The sequence below is a fragment of the Columba livia genome, chromosome 7 (genome assembly GCF_036013475.1).
Source record: "Columba livia isolate bColLiv1 breed racing homer chromosome 7, bColLiv1.pat.W.v2, whole genome shotgun sequence".
Classification (NCBI taxonomy): domain Eukaryota; kingdom Metazoa; phylum Chordata; class Aves; order Columbiformes; family Columbidae; genus Columba; species Columba livia.
Genome location: NC_088608.1, coordinates 28,760,060 through 28,773,861, shown reverse-complemented (window position 1 = coordinate 28,773,861; position 13,802 = coordinate 28,760,060).

The following is a 13,802-nucleotide window of genomic DNA, read 5'->3' as shown; positions in this document are numbered from 1 at the left end:
AAGCAGGAGTGAAAAAATACAGAATCATAGAATATCCTCAGTTGGGAGGGACCCACAAGGATCATCAAGTCCAACTCCTGTCCCTGCATACGACAACCCCACAGTTCACACCGTGAGTCTGAGGGCGTTGTCCAGTCTCTTCTTGAACATTGTCAGGCTTGGGGCCGGGACACCTCCCTGTGGAGCCTATTCCAGTGCTCCAGCACCCTCTGGGTGAAAAACCTTTTCCTAATGTCCAACCTCAGCCTCCGCTGGCACATCTTCTTGCCATTCCCTCAGGTTCTATAATTGGACACTAAAGAGAAGAGTTCAGTGCCTGCCTTTCCTCCTCCCCTTGAAAGGAAGCTGTAGACCATCATGAGGTGTCCTCTTAGTCTCCTCTTCTCAAACCAAGTAACTTTAGCTGCTTCTCATACCCAGCTTGAGCCAGCCCTTCTGCTATTCTACTCCATTAATTTTTTTTATTTTCTGAGAATTTTGTCTCCTGAAAGTCTGCTCTGCATACAGTTATCAAGCCTCATCTGAAAGTTTGCTGCTGGAGCTCTAAAATACAGACTGCAGAGTGAAAGGTTATCAGGGGGAGAAGAACCCTGACAGTTTACAGTGACAGATACAGCCCTCACCTGAAAGTTTGCCTCTGGAGCTCCAGGACACAGACTCCACAGTGAACGGTTGTCAGGGAGGGAAGACACCTGAAAGTTTGCTTCATGAATGGGTACAGGCTCCTGGAGAGAAGGTAAGCAGTGTTTGGCTTGGGATATTTACCCCATGCAGTAAATAATAGAGTAAACCCACCACCAAACTCTTTTAAGTTGCGCTTCTCTTTAAGAAATCTAAACACTGTTCTGCAGCTAGCAGAGCCCTAAATTACTGCTCCTCTACAAACCCTTCACCAGCTTTGTAGCCCTCTTCTGGACACTTTCTAGCAGCTTAACGTCTTTTTTTTATCCTGTGGCACCCAGACCTGCACGCAGTGCTGCAGGTGAGGCCGCACCAGTGCAGAGCAGAGCGGGACAATCACCTCCCTGCCCGGCAGGCAATGCTGTGCTGGGTGCACCCAGGACACAGTTGCCTTCTTGGCTGCCAGGGACACTGTTGGCTCATGTTCAGCTTGCTGTCACCCAGAACACCCAGAGCTGCTTTTCAGAATCTCATTCCCCAGTCTGTATGTACAGCCAGGGTTGCCATGTTTCAGGTGCAAAATCTAGCACTTGGTCTTGTTGATCTTCAAGCAGTTGGCTCCTGGCCACCACACTCAAAAGACAGCTCAGCTCTAACCAGACAGCCAGGTTGAACACCAATGCTGCCACAATCCTTCAACAGGTGGAGGAAAGGCTGCTGGCTTCTGCTGACACCCACACACGAATTCCACCAGTGACCCAGCCAACAGATGGCTCAACCCAACCATCCTATATCTCTGGACTCACCACTTTTTTTTGCCGTTAGGATTTTATATCTTTCCATGTGTTCTTCCTCTTGAATCCCTAAGCCACCAATGACCCAGTCTCAAAAATCTACATCTCCCCATAATTTTACCTTTCTTATTTCTCTGTGAGCTTTGCTGCAGCTCTTTAACAACGCAGAGATTTTCTCAGGCATCTTGGCCAAGCTCCCAGACATATGAGAGAGCACGATGGGGCTGGAAGCAATACGAATCAGCCTGCCAACAATCCCCAATTTTTTTGTTTTGCTTCATTTCAGAAACTCTTCAGTCTGATCATAAAGATATTAAATCCGTTCTCCCTGCAAATGAAGAGCACATAGACCTTCCAGAGAGCCTATGCAACTTTCCACCCCACAGCCAGTATTTCCAATCTGTACTGCAGTGGGGCTTTCCAAACACAATGAAGAGTAAACTTCAAGTGAAGATTCAAATGCAAATAGTATTAAGCTATTGTTATTCTCAAGTCATTGAGAAAATATTCAAAGCTCAGTTTTCTTAAATGAACTAGATGTTTGCACTGTTTGACCTGTATTCACCTCTTCATCATGTTCAGTGGCTGGAGTCTTCAGCAGGTAATGTCCCCTTTAACATTTGCTTCAAGATAATAAATATTCTGCTTTGCAGTGTAAAACTGGAAATAAAATAAAACATGAAACACGTGATTTTGAGGTCGCAATTGTCAAACTGAAAAATATCTGACATATTTGTTGGGTAACAGAAACGATGGAAAGAGGATACAGATTTCTTGCCAAACAAAAAAAGATAATGAATAGTGAAACATAGTGATGATTGTCACTCAAATAGTTTTCAATAATGAGATTCAGCCTAGCAACAGATGCTCTCAAAGCCCCTGTCATGAATGACCTTTAAGTACAGTATTTGTTGCAAAGAACCACAATATTAACTGTCTCTTCACAGATTCAGATATCCCTCATAATGCTTATGTTCTGCAAAACTCCAGGTTTCATTTCTTCAAATCTCCCCCACTGCCACTGGCCCTCTAAGAATTGTAAGAAAATAAACAGGATGTAGCATGAGAAAATGTTTGCTGTTATGGTGGGATACAAGCATTAATGTTTGTCCCATTATCTGGAGAAGCAAAACATTATGGGCAGCTACTGTAGCAGGTGTGGCTTTAAAGATTTTTTTGCCATTAGCATCATTCAGCCACTTAAGTGCCAGTGAAAAGGACTCCTGTTTAACCCTTCAGCCTACAGATCCTTTCCTGCTGCAACCAGGCCAACAGAATAGATGAAAAATACAATGGAAATAGAAACTACTACTTCTCTGACAGACCTCTCTCTAGAAATTCAAGGTAATTAATACAGGAACAGAGAAAGGCTCTTTCTGCTCATCTTCCTAACCACCCCTGCTCTTCCTTCTCAGAGAGTGGAAAGTGGCATAAAATAAGGACAGAGGAAACCACACCAAATTCAAAGCCTGCTCTTGAATTTCTGCCCCCCACAAACACCATTGGAGGCTAAACTAAGGCCCAAACATCCCTAATTTTCTGATTTAAATTTCTGATACAAGTTTAATGTGCTGACTGCTGATGGGACATCTCTTGCAGAGACAAGATAGGCCAAAGTGCTGTCAAGGCAGCTGTGCTGTCTGTTTTGAGTTAAAGGAATTCCTTGATCCAGTGCTGTGCCTGCTCTGCCCAGAAACCTCACGTCAGGTTTGCAGCCTGTCCTCCCCTTGCCAGCAGTGCCTGGGCCGTCACACACAGAATCACAGAATTGTTGGGACTGGAAGGGACCTCTGGAGATCATCCAGTCCAACCCACCTGCTAAAGCAGCTTCACCAGAACAGATCACACAGGAAGGTGTCCAGGTGGGTTTTGAATGTCTCCAGAGAAGGAGACTCCACAGCCTCTCTGGGCAGCCTGTTCCAGGGCTCTGGTACCCTCAAAGGAAAAAACTTTCTCCTCAGATTCAGATGGAACCTCCTGTGCTTTGGTCTGTTTCTGTTCCTCTCAGCATATCATTGGGCACCCCTGAGAAGAGTCTACTCCATCCTCTTGGCACTCACCCTTGAGATATTTATAAACATTGATGAGATCCCCTCTCAGCATTCTCTTCTCCAGCCTGAAGAGACCCAGCTCTCTCAGTCTCTCCCCATCAGAAAGCTGCTCCAGACCCCTCAGCATCTCTGCAGCCCTCTGCTGGACTCCCTCCAGTAATTCCTTGTCCTTCTTAAACTGGGGACCCCCTGGGGACACAGAGCTGAGTCACTACTGGTCACCTGCAGGAGTTCCACCATCCATCACCCACAGGAGTCCCACTGTCCTGGTCACCCATGGCAGTCTCATCCCATGACCCATCACTGAGGGGCTGTGCTGCCTCCTCCCACCCCTCAGCTCCCACCACAAGCCAGCCCAGCACCCAGCAGCTACCCCTCACGAGCACCAACAGCCTCCCCTGTGTGAAAACAGTGTCTGGCAGGAAAAAGACAGGAGGAAGAGGAGGAAGAAGAGGAGAAAGCAGAAGCAGCTCCCAATGTGAGTTTTCCCCATGTGGTTCAGCCCCCCACCTGTATGGACAGTGCCAAATGACAGTGTTGTCTCCCTGCTAAGAATTTTTTTAAATGGATACTGAAACTCCTGGTACTGTTTCTGCTCTTTCCCTATCTTAAAAAAAATAGGGAAATTAAGCACAGGAAATTAAGTAAATAAATCATTATACTTCAATTGAAAGCAACACTTTAACTTTATGAAGTTCCAGATATTTTAGACAAGCATAATTTCCAGATTCATCCACATGAGCTATTTACATTTACTTTTTACATTCTTCATCCTACTAAAGATCTAGGTTGAGAGTGTTTCTGAACAAAGCTATAGTGTTTATGCTATTTTCAGCTATATAAGTTCCTTTCCTTTTTCCCTCTAGGAAAACTTGCCCATAAATTACAATCAAACTTCAGAATTATTTTCACCTCCTTTCAAAAACTTCTTCCTTCATGTGCCCTGAATAGTATAATGAACTTCTATGGATTTGCCTGGAATTAACTGTGTATATTATACCACAGAAAATTTCTGCACTGGATAAGGTCCTCTAACTAGGAGTGTTACTATGTATTACTGCATTTTTTTTTATCCTGAGGAGTTACTGTCCCGTATATGATTGTACTCTGTTGCCAGGGCTAGTATTCCATATATTACAAAACTCTAATTGGACACAAAGAACTGTGTTATATATGAAAATGAAAACAGTGCTATCAAGGAAACCATGAAGGGACAGACAGATAACTGAATGAAAAAATATATATCCAACAAGTCTTTTTAATCTCTCCACCTGCTTTTGTCTGGGTAGTAGCCAAATGGAAAACTAAAACAAGCTTTATGATTTATTATTTTGGATTCTTGTATAGGGGTTGTAGAAGTTACGGGAATATTTATTAATGTTTGAAAGAGTGTAATTTATTATTAATTTTTTCTTCTAAGCCTTGTTTAGCTACTAGAATGTAGAGACTATGAAAATGTAAGAAATATTTATAATATTTATTACTTCAACAGCTACAACTATAACATTATTTTGGCATACATAGTCTACTGAATTAATTCTTTCTTTGGCTGTTAATTGGAATTTATGTTCTTGTTGTGAGACCTCACATATTCTCATTTTATCAGCAGCAACTCAGATTAATACTACAAAAACTCGGATACCCTGTACAAAAATCCATGCTTGACAAATTAATCAAGAAAAGAGTTCTCTTATTAGCATTCTGTATTTTGAACAGGCATTAGCTAAACATACTTTGTATTTACATATCTGAAATACAGAGCCAAAGGATAAACTCATGAGATTTATTTCAGTTGCTAAAGTTAAAGAAAGTCATTGAAAAAGAATGTGTGTTGAAAGTAAAACATGTTCAAAAATAACACAAACAGCCAGAACATATCAAGCTTAAGAGGACTGAAAAAAATAGAAAGAAGCAACAGAATTAACATCTTCACAGAAGCAGATTCATAACATAGGATCTCATGCATAATGTCAGAGGGTGAATGCTCTGCCCAAAGAGAGCTTTTTTTTAATTATTATTATTATTTATTTATTCTTTTTCCTCTCTGATTTTTAGCTCTGAAGCCCTTGGCCTATGGAAGATCCCTTCTTTGCACCAGGAAGGACCCCCTGGATTTATGTTCTTGAGTTTTCCTCTTTCCATATCATTAGTCAGCTTATTGCTTTCTCTCAACTTTGGGGTGTTAATAAATTGAAGACAGTTCTGCAGCTACGGGAACAATGGAAGAAATAGAAAATATGTTTAACAGAAAGAACCAGGGTGCTCAAGTGGCTTTGTAATCAGAGACTGTTACAGAATTATGATCTTGACAGTGAGGATAAGTAGCCACAATGTGATTTAAAATAGACAGAAAAAGTGCTTTTCATCAAAGCCTCTATCTGAAAGAAGGAAACAATTTCGGCAAGTTCTATGTCCTGTGCAATAGAGGATCATCATAATTGTTTTACATTATCTGCCCTTTATACATTATGAATCATCATAATGTTTGAATACTTTATTTCCCTCGTGGTTCGGGAACTACCAGGATGTGCACATTTGCCCTTGGGTTTGTTATTTCTTACTTCTGCCCACCATCTGCATGTATATTTTCACTTTATTTGCTCCTGTCAGTTCTTCACACAGGAAACAAGAGTATTTGAAGGAATGCAAAATGGTGGCATGGCCAATTCTAAAGCAAAGTGTGTCATGATAGCAGTTAAATAATGCATTAATGGATCCCTGCTAGCCATAATTCACTGACAGCACTATTTATTTCTTTATCATGTGTCAGTTCCCTTTCCTGTCAGGATATCAAATGACTACAAAGTGCAGAGTGCTGTTTTCCTTATCTTTGAGCTAAATGTTCTATTATATCACATTTTAGGCTTTTAAGATCACATAATGAGGCACACATAAAATTTAAAGTGATCTTGAGTAGTATATCCATGATGCAATATGTTAAAAAGTGATATGGTACCAGGATGGAGTGTCATGCTGCTGGATGGTAGAAAGGAGCATGACTTAAATCATTCAGTCATTAGAACAGCAGATATTTTGCTGTTGGTTTATGATAGGATTTCAGGGAGATTTATATACATCCATTTAGAGACATCTAGAGTTCAAGGAACTTAATTGGGCTGAGATAAGTGTCTTTGCAACTCTGGGATTCACTGCTGAAAACTGTTTCCTGGCTTAAACTACTGCGTGTGCCTGCTTTAAATCCTTTGGGCTTAACCTTTGAATTTTTACAGCATGAGCAGGTTAATCTTTCTAATATTCTTCCTAAAATGGGAACACATGGCATGCTTTTAATCTCATTGTTCTTTTGGACTACAGCATCAGATCTGAAACTCTGCGGTTTTGAATCAGAATGGCTCATGTGGCATTAGTCTAGCTATCAAAGAACCTACTTTTGTTCTTGTGTGGAACAAGCGGAGTAAGAAATGGATTCACTGTTTAAGATGCCTCCCAGAAACATTTATTTGCCAGCTTTATATCCTATGTTTTATATTTTGTATTTCAACTAATAATGACATATCTATCGTATCATTGTTCTTATAATAAATAATCTAAGTGTTCCCCCACAGAATGCCACCAAACAGGTGCTTGAAAGAACAGCAGCAATTCAAATAGAAACAAAATAGAAATCTTAAAAGGTCACATTGCTTCCTGATATTGTAGGTGTCAAAATTCAACTGAGCATAAATATTAAAACTTTGTGTCAGTTGTTAAAAAAACTCCCAGAACCTGCAAAAATATCTGAGTTGCTTAACCATTTCTGACTATGTGATGAACTACAGTATGCATAAAAAGTGCACTGAAAATTACTACCTTTGAATTGAATTTCATCTAGAGTACAGAGATTCATTCTGACACAAACACAGCGATTAAAAACAAAATATATTGTTTAAGAAGTGACATTTTAAGATATATTGTTCTTTACAAATCCTAAGGCTACACCAGTGTACCATGCAGGTACCTGCAGGCACCGCAGATGTTATGTGGGGCTCCAGTTCCAGTGTGGGCCTCTGAAGTACCACCATAATTTCCTATGAACCATTTCTTTCTTCTGCCCTGTCCCCCCTAAATCCACAAAATCTGGCTTTTTTTTTTACTCTGATTATTTCCCTCCTAACACAGTTGAAAGGCATCTTAAGGCACAGCGGAATTGGCCTTTACTTGCTCTCTTAGATTATTTTCTTTGCCTTGTTTGGAAGTACAGCCCACTTAGTCTCAAGGTAGCAGAGGTTTGCAGTATCCTGATAAAGTGAATCTCAGAAAATACAAAACATATGGACAGTTGGACTATAGTACTTGCTAGATTTGCACTCAAAAAAACCCACACAGCCACAGATTGCTGCTGTTTCTGCCGTCATCTAAATTTGCCTCATCTTCAGAAACCTCATTTTCAACTTTTCCTATCTATGCAGGTATAGAATTAAAAAAATAAAGCAATTCCACATGCCTGTTACATTGACCAGGCATGTGTTGTGGATTTGCCTGTGCCTGCAGACTTAGAGGAACAAAATTTTAGCTTTAATGTACACAGATAACATCACAGACCCTTTACATGAATGTCATTTGAGCTAATCCACTAGTTTTGCCCAAATTAGCCCGGTTGTGTATAAGGTATTAAATACACAACAAAGCCTGACATGTTTGTTATGCTCCATAACCAGAGCACCTGCTTAAAAGCCCACTGCAGCTGTACTTCCAGATTACAGGCCATTAGGCAAGTTATGCAGTACCTTATTTTTATAACCTAATCTCTCTCCTGCTTTCACATTTGAATTTTAGAACCATAAAAATGAGATTCCCTTTCCATACACCTTCCCCAAGTCCTTCAGTGACTAAGACGAGGAGAGTAATATTAATATTTATACAACGTTCAGATCTAACTTCCAGTTGCTATAGTAAAATACTGTCATAAAACATTTCATTAACTTTTAATCCTGTTTAACACTGTTCTTCCCTCTTGAGATTACACTGAAACTTTGGATACTCCTGGGACACAATTTTGACAAGAGATTCTGATATATTCATAGTTTTTTGCTCTTTTTTCTCTTGAATTCTTAGAAAACTGAACAGAAAGACCTGGAATTGTATGGAGTTCCCAAAATATAAGTTTACAGGACCATTCTGGCAGGCATCAAGCCACATGTTAGCTATTCAAAGGGTCACCAGAGTGATTCACCCTCCCCTGAGGCAGCAGCAGGAGGGCAAGAGGGGTGTCCTGATGTTCTCTGTGCCATGACTCAGCGAGCAGACCCTCACTCCAGCTGCTGACTCATCTCAAAGCTTTAAAAAGACAATATTTTATAGGGAGAGTGTGACTATAACCGTCATTTAGTCTGAATCAGCATTTTTATTAGACCTGAACAAAAGTCCATATCAAATAGACCATTGCAGGTTAGTTAAAACAATTCAGGGCTGCTAAAAGAATCTGTGGCCCATGAGGGAACAGAAAAGCCATATCGCCCTTAGTGACATGGGAGAAGATTATGATGCACAAGGTGACATGACACTGAAACGGCTTCTCCCAGCTCAGATGCTGCTTTTTAAAAGATTTATATGGATTACAGCAATAGTAGCAGGTTAAACTTCTTGTGTTACCAGAGCTGCAATCCATTTCCGCAACTGACGCATGTCATCTTAAAGTACTGAGACGGAGCACCTCTTTGTGAAGAAACACACTACAATCACAGAAGAACATCATCATCCAAGTTGCAAATAACTCTAAAATAAGTACTATAAAGCACAAAGCCCAGACAGGATCCCCCTGAGACAGAGGGAGGTGGGTATGAGGCAGGTTCAGTAACTCAGTTTTCCCAAACAAAGAGAGCAGCATGCAACTGACGCTCTTTCCTGCTGTCCAGGTAAATGCCCACCATTTCAGACAGTAACCAACTCAATAAGGCATCAAGAAGCAGCAGCCACTCTAAAGAGAGTTATTTTAAAACCTGGTTTGTCTTCACACTCTCATTCTCCCCAGAAATCTGAAGAAACACCTAAACCTGGTGCATCTAAGACAGCAGTGTGCACATTTATGATGCTTCAAGCAGGGTTTACGTAGTACTTCCTAGCAACTCCAAGGCAAATTCCAAAGTACCAAGAAACATTTACTCACTTCACTCCTTTAGGAAATCTGGTGACCTAGACCAAAATTCATACATAACTACATTTTACTATTGAGTTTTGTATTTATTTTTTTTTCTGTTTTTAAATGAAAAATAAAAGCAAAGTAGATTCACCGTTTCATTTTACTTAAAGGTCTAGAAGGTCTAACAGTGGTATCCAGAGGCCTTTCTCAGTTGCAATTATCCCTGTGTGTTCACTGTAGTGCTGCTCCTCAAAGCCAGACTTCCAAAACAGAAAAAAAAATTGCCAGAAATCCCATTTTAGGCTACAGACCATGAGCATTTGAAGCCACCAAGGCGAACCCCTCTCTCCTACGTCTCAGGACAATAACTGAGTAGACTTCTGTTTTAATTTAGTGATTATCTTCATGAACACAGACTTCTATCAACCTGTTGATATATGTCTGTCTATGAAGAAAAGGTTTTAGTACATGCTATTGGAACTGGCTACATTACCCCTTTTTGTGCTAGTGACAGAGTTCTACATTTTGGTTTTGATGGGAAAGAGCAGTTATAAGAGTCATTAATTATATGACCTTGGGTAGCAATCTCTACTCTCATGGATCACTTATTATGTATTTCCTACTTTTCATCATGTATCCTACACATCATAATCATTTTAAAATGAGGTCTAGAATAAGCTTTTCTGAGAAAACTAAGGAGAGGGCACACTTAATTTCTTCTTCACTCTGTTTTCAGGAAGATATACATAAACAAAACATTTAATAAGCTCTATAGCTTATTTTTATATTTGCAGCAGTCTTTCTGAACGTTATGTAAATTTCTGCTGAGTGGGACAGTGTACAAATAATCCAATTACAACACATTACCTATTTATTATGTCAGAATTCAGATTTATTATGCCCTGCTTGGCAACTGCTTCAATACTATGTAAATAGAAACAACAACCAAACCCAAACTCAATCACTCCAGGTTTTTTCAGATAACAGAAAGATCATTAAGTGATAATAAGATAGTTATAATATAAATGCACAGCACAAATACAATAGTAATTAAGAGAATTCTCTGTGCAAGACTGAAAACAACACTCCTGCTTTATCACTGTTGTGCATAAGCCATGGGGTTCATGAGGTAAATCAGGTTTCTGCATCCTGTTTGATGATTTTAGTGGCTTTGTACCATCTTTCCAAGGTCAGGGGGTGGAAGGAGCAAAAGAGATCTTGAACAGAGCAGGAAGACTTCAGGTATCATATGACTTCATTTTTGCTCTTATTTCATGAACCTTACTAGCACACATTACTGATTACAGGAGAGCAGGATTAACCTTAAATGCCCCCCTTAGAAATAACACATTCCTTCCTCACAGGCTGTGGTCATACAACGGATTTGACTTCAATTTACCTATTCTAACAAGAACTCTTTGACAAATGACCAATATAACCTCTCCCAGAACACATCTCGCTGGCATCTTCCAGCTGGAAGCACAGTGCATTTACTCCTCAGACATCACATTCACCTCCCAAACTTCACTCCTCCCTCATCTTCTAGTCTCTTAGTGGTTAAAAATAATGAAAGGGCACTGACCATGTCAGAAGAAGACAGCTCAAAATCGGTTCAGCTCCGAGAGCTGTGACTAGGTTACCACACTGTAACCAGCACCCGCTCTCCCCGCTGTGGCCAGGCAGCCGTTAGCCACAGTGGGGCGGCCATGGACCCGCTGCCCCTTTAAAGGGCTTCTGGGCGCCCGGGCCAATCAGAACGACGGACGCTGCTGCGGCGGGAGCGTCAAAGCGCGTGGCGCGGCGCATGAGCCGGGCGGCCGCCAGGCGGGTGAAATCGGCATGTTCTGCGCTGAAGTAGCGGGCTTTGGCTGTGCTTTGTCCTGTGGTTCTGTGCAGGATCCCTGATGGAAGCAGCCTGTTCCTGTGGGGCTGGGGGCTGTGCACTAGAAGAGAGGTCACTCAGGTGCTGCTGAGGAGATGCTTTGGTTCTCTGATCAGAAGCATTTTAATTTATAGTCCTTCCTTTTATTCCTTCCTTCTGTTCTTTCATAACAATAGCCTAATTAGTTTGGGAGGTCATAAATGAATCTAGCTTCTGTAAAAATGTCTCAACTAAAATCTGGAGGAGTGGGGGTGTGTGTCTAGATTTTCAAAGGTTTTTGAGAGTTTGTTTTTCTTATCAATGCTGTTCTTTACATGGAGATTGCTGTTATGCCTCTAAATTCATGTTTAGTATCTTATATGCCTTTTAGTTAGCAATTATAAAAGCTCAGTTTATCTCCACCACTCTCTTCATAACACTTTTGTTGCTCATTAAAAGGTTATACTTGTACTTTTCTGCCGAGCCCTGTGCACTGGTATCAGGTGCAATGCACACATAGCTGTGTCACTTGATGTAAACTGGCAGTAAGCTGCAGTGCTAGTACTTAATCAGATTCCTGTTATGCACAGTGCACACAGTAGTGCCGGGATCCTGTTGCACAGCATCCACCACATTGCCTAAACTCATCCTTATTTTGATTTTTGTGACCTATCTAGAGCTCAGGTCATTTTGGTGCTCACTGGAGACCCTTCTGCACTGGGAATATCAGCCTGGAGTTACATTACATGGCCCTCATTAAAATTTCTGTGTTGCGTCAAGTTACAAGAAATGTAAGCAGGAAAGCAAAATCTCAACAAGCTTAATGGTCATCTGAATCTACTGTGATTTATGAGTCTGTCCCCTTAAATAAAAGGTTTAAGTTGATTGTACTGTTCAATAACAGACCAAGTGACATGATCTGTCTCAACTTTACTCAAGTGGCAGTCAGAGCAGGACCTTCCCCAGACCCCGTATATGTGCTGTCTCCTGACTGTGGTGGTGAAGACCTTTGGACCAATCTTTTCTGGTCTCAGGAAGAAATACAAGGCAATACCTGTCTACATAGGGCAAGCTTGAGCCAGTGAAGAGCTTTCTGCTGAGGGACCTCTGTGTAATCTTCTAGTTAGGCTCTGTAAATACTAAGTAGCTTTTATAAAAAGCAAAAGGAGTTTTATTGTCTGTTACAAAAAAGCAAAGACAAAGTTTTTAAAATTGTCAATCTGTCTTATTCCAGAGTTATCTGCAAATAGATCTTAATTTGGTGATAGTTTTATTTGTGTTTTGTTTTGTTTTAATTTTAGGCTACCGAAAGAGTGAAGGGATTATTACGTATTGTTAACATTATTTGCAATTTGGCATTTGCTTTGTGAACATAGCTAAGTGATATTTCTGTTTGTTGATCAGATGAGTCCCTAATTAGAAGTTTTCAGGAAATACTTGTGAACATTAACGTGTGTTGCATATTCATCAGAGCATTTGCTACTGTGTATTTGCATGACTATTCATTAAGTTATCTTTACCTAGAAATAGTTCAGAAGTAACTGATTGCTTGACTATTCACTTAAAGATAAAATGTATCAAATGGTGTATGGATTCACTTAGTCATGAGGTATTTACATACATTTGTCAAAACAGATTAAGAAATGTGCTGGAGATGCAGCTTATACCTGGATATTTCATGTTGCAGTCCCAGCTGATGGGCTGATTTCAATGTGTCCTTTGCAGCATTGCTAAGTGTTCTAGTAAACTCACTTTCAGAATTGTTTCCTAAAATTCAACCTTGCTTATTCTGCTTTTATTTCATTATTTTTCTTGTACCGTGGTAAATAATGATTATTTCCTGAATTAACATTTTTTACTATTGTCTGGGTTGTTGTCATGCTTTTACTTGGTAATTACTTTATTTGATCTTTTGGGTTTTTTTTGAATTGCAAGATGTTGTTCTTTCAGTGTGGTTTTTGTATGGTGTGTTTTGTTGTGGGTTTTTGTTGTTGTTGTGGGCTTTTTGTGTGTGTGTGTGGTTTGATGCTCCATTTTGTAACTTACTTTGTTATAAAGTGAAAACAGGATTTCACCAGGGCATTGCCATACCCTGCTTTGTCTCTTCTGCACCTTAGAAGGTGTCTAAAACACCTTTTATTTTTTTCTGACTATATTATTAATTCATGTCTGCATATACTATTCCTTTCTATCTTCAATGTTACACCTTGGATTTTCATCATTCAGAGTCTTTCCTCCCATAGTTTGTTTCCATTCTTTGATGTCCTTCCTGTAATTATTTTCTGAAAATTTTAATCTCGGGTACCCTTTGTGTTGTCTTTTTACTCTTATGGTGTTCAGAATTTGTAATTTAGTAGCACCTATGAATTGCATTAGTGCACTGAGAGGTTTATGTT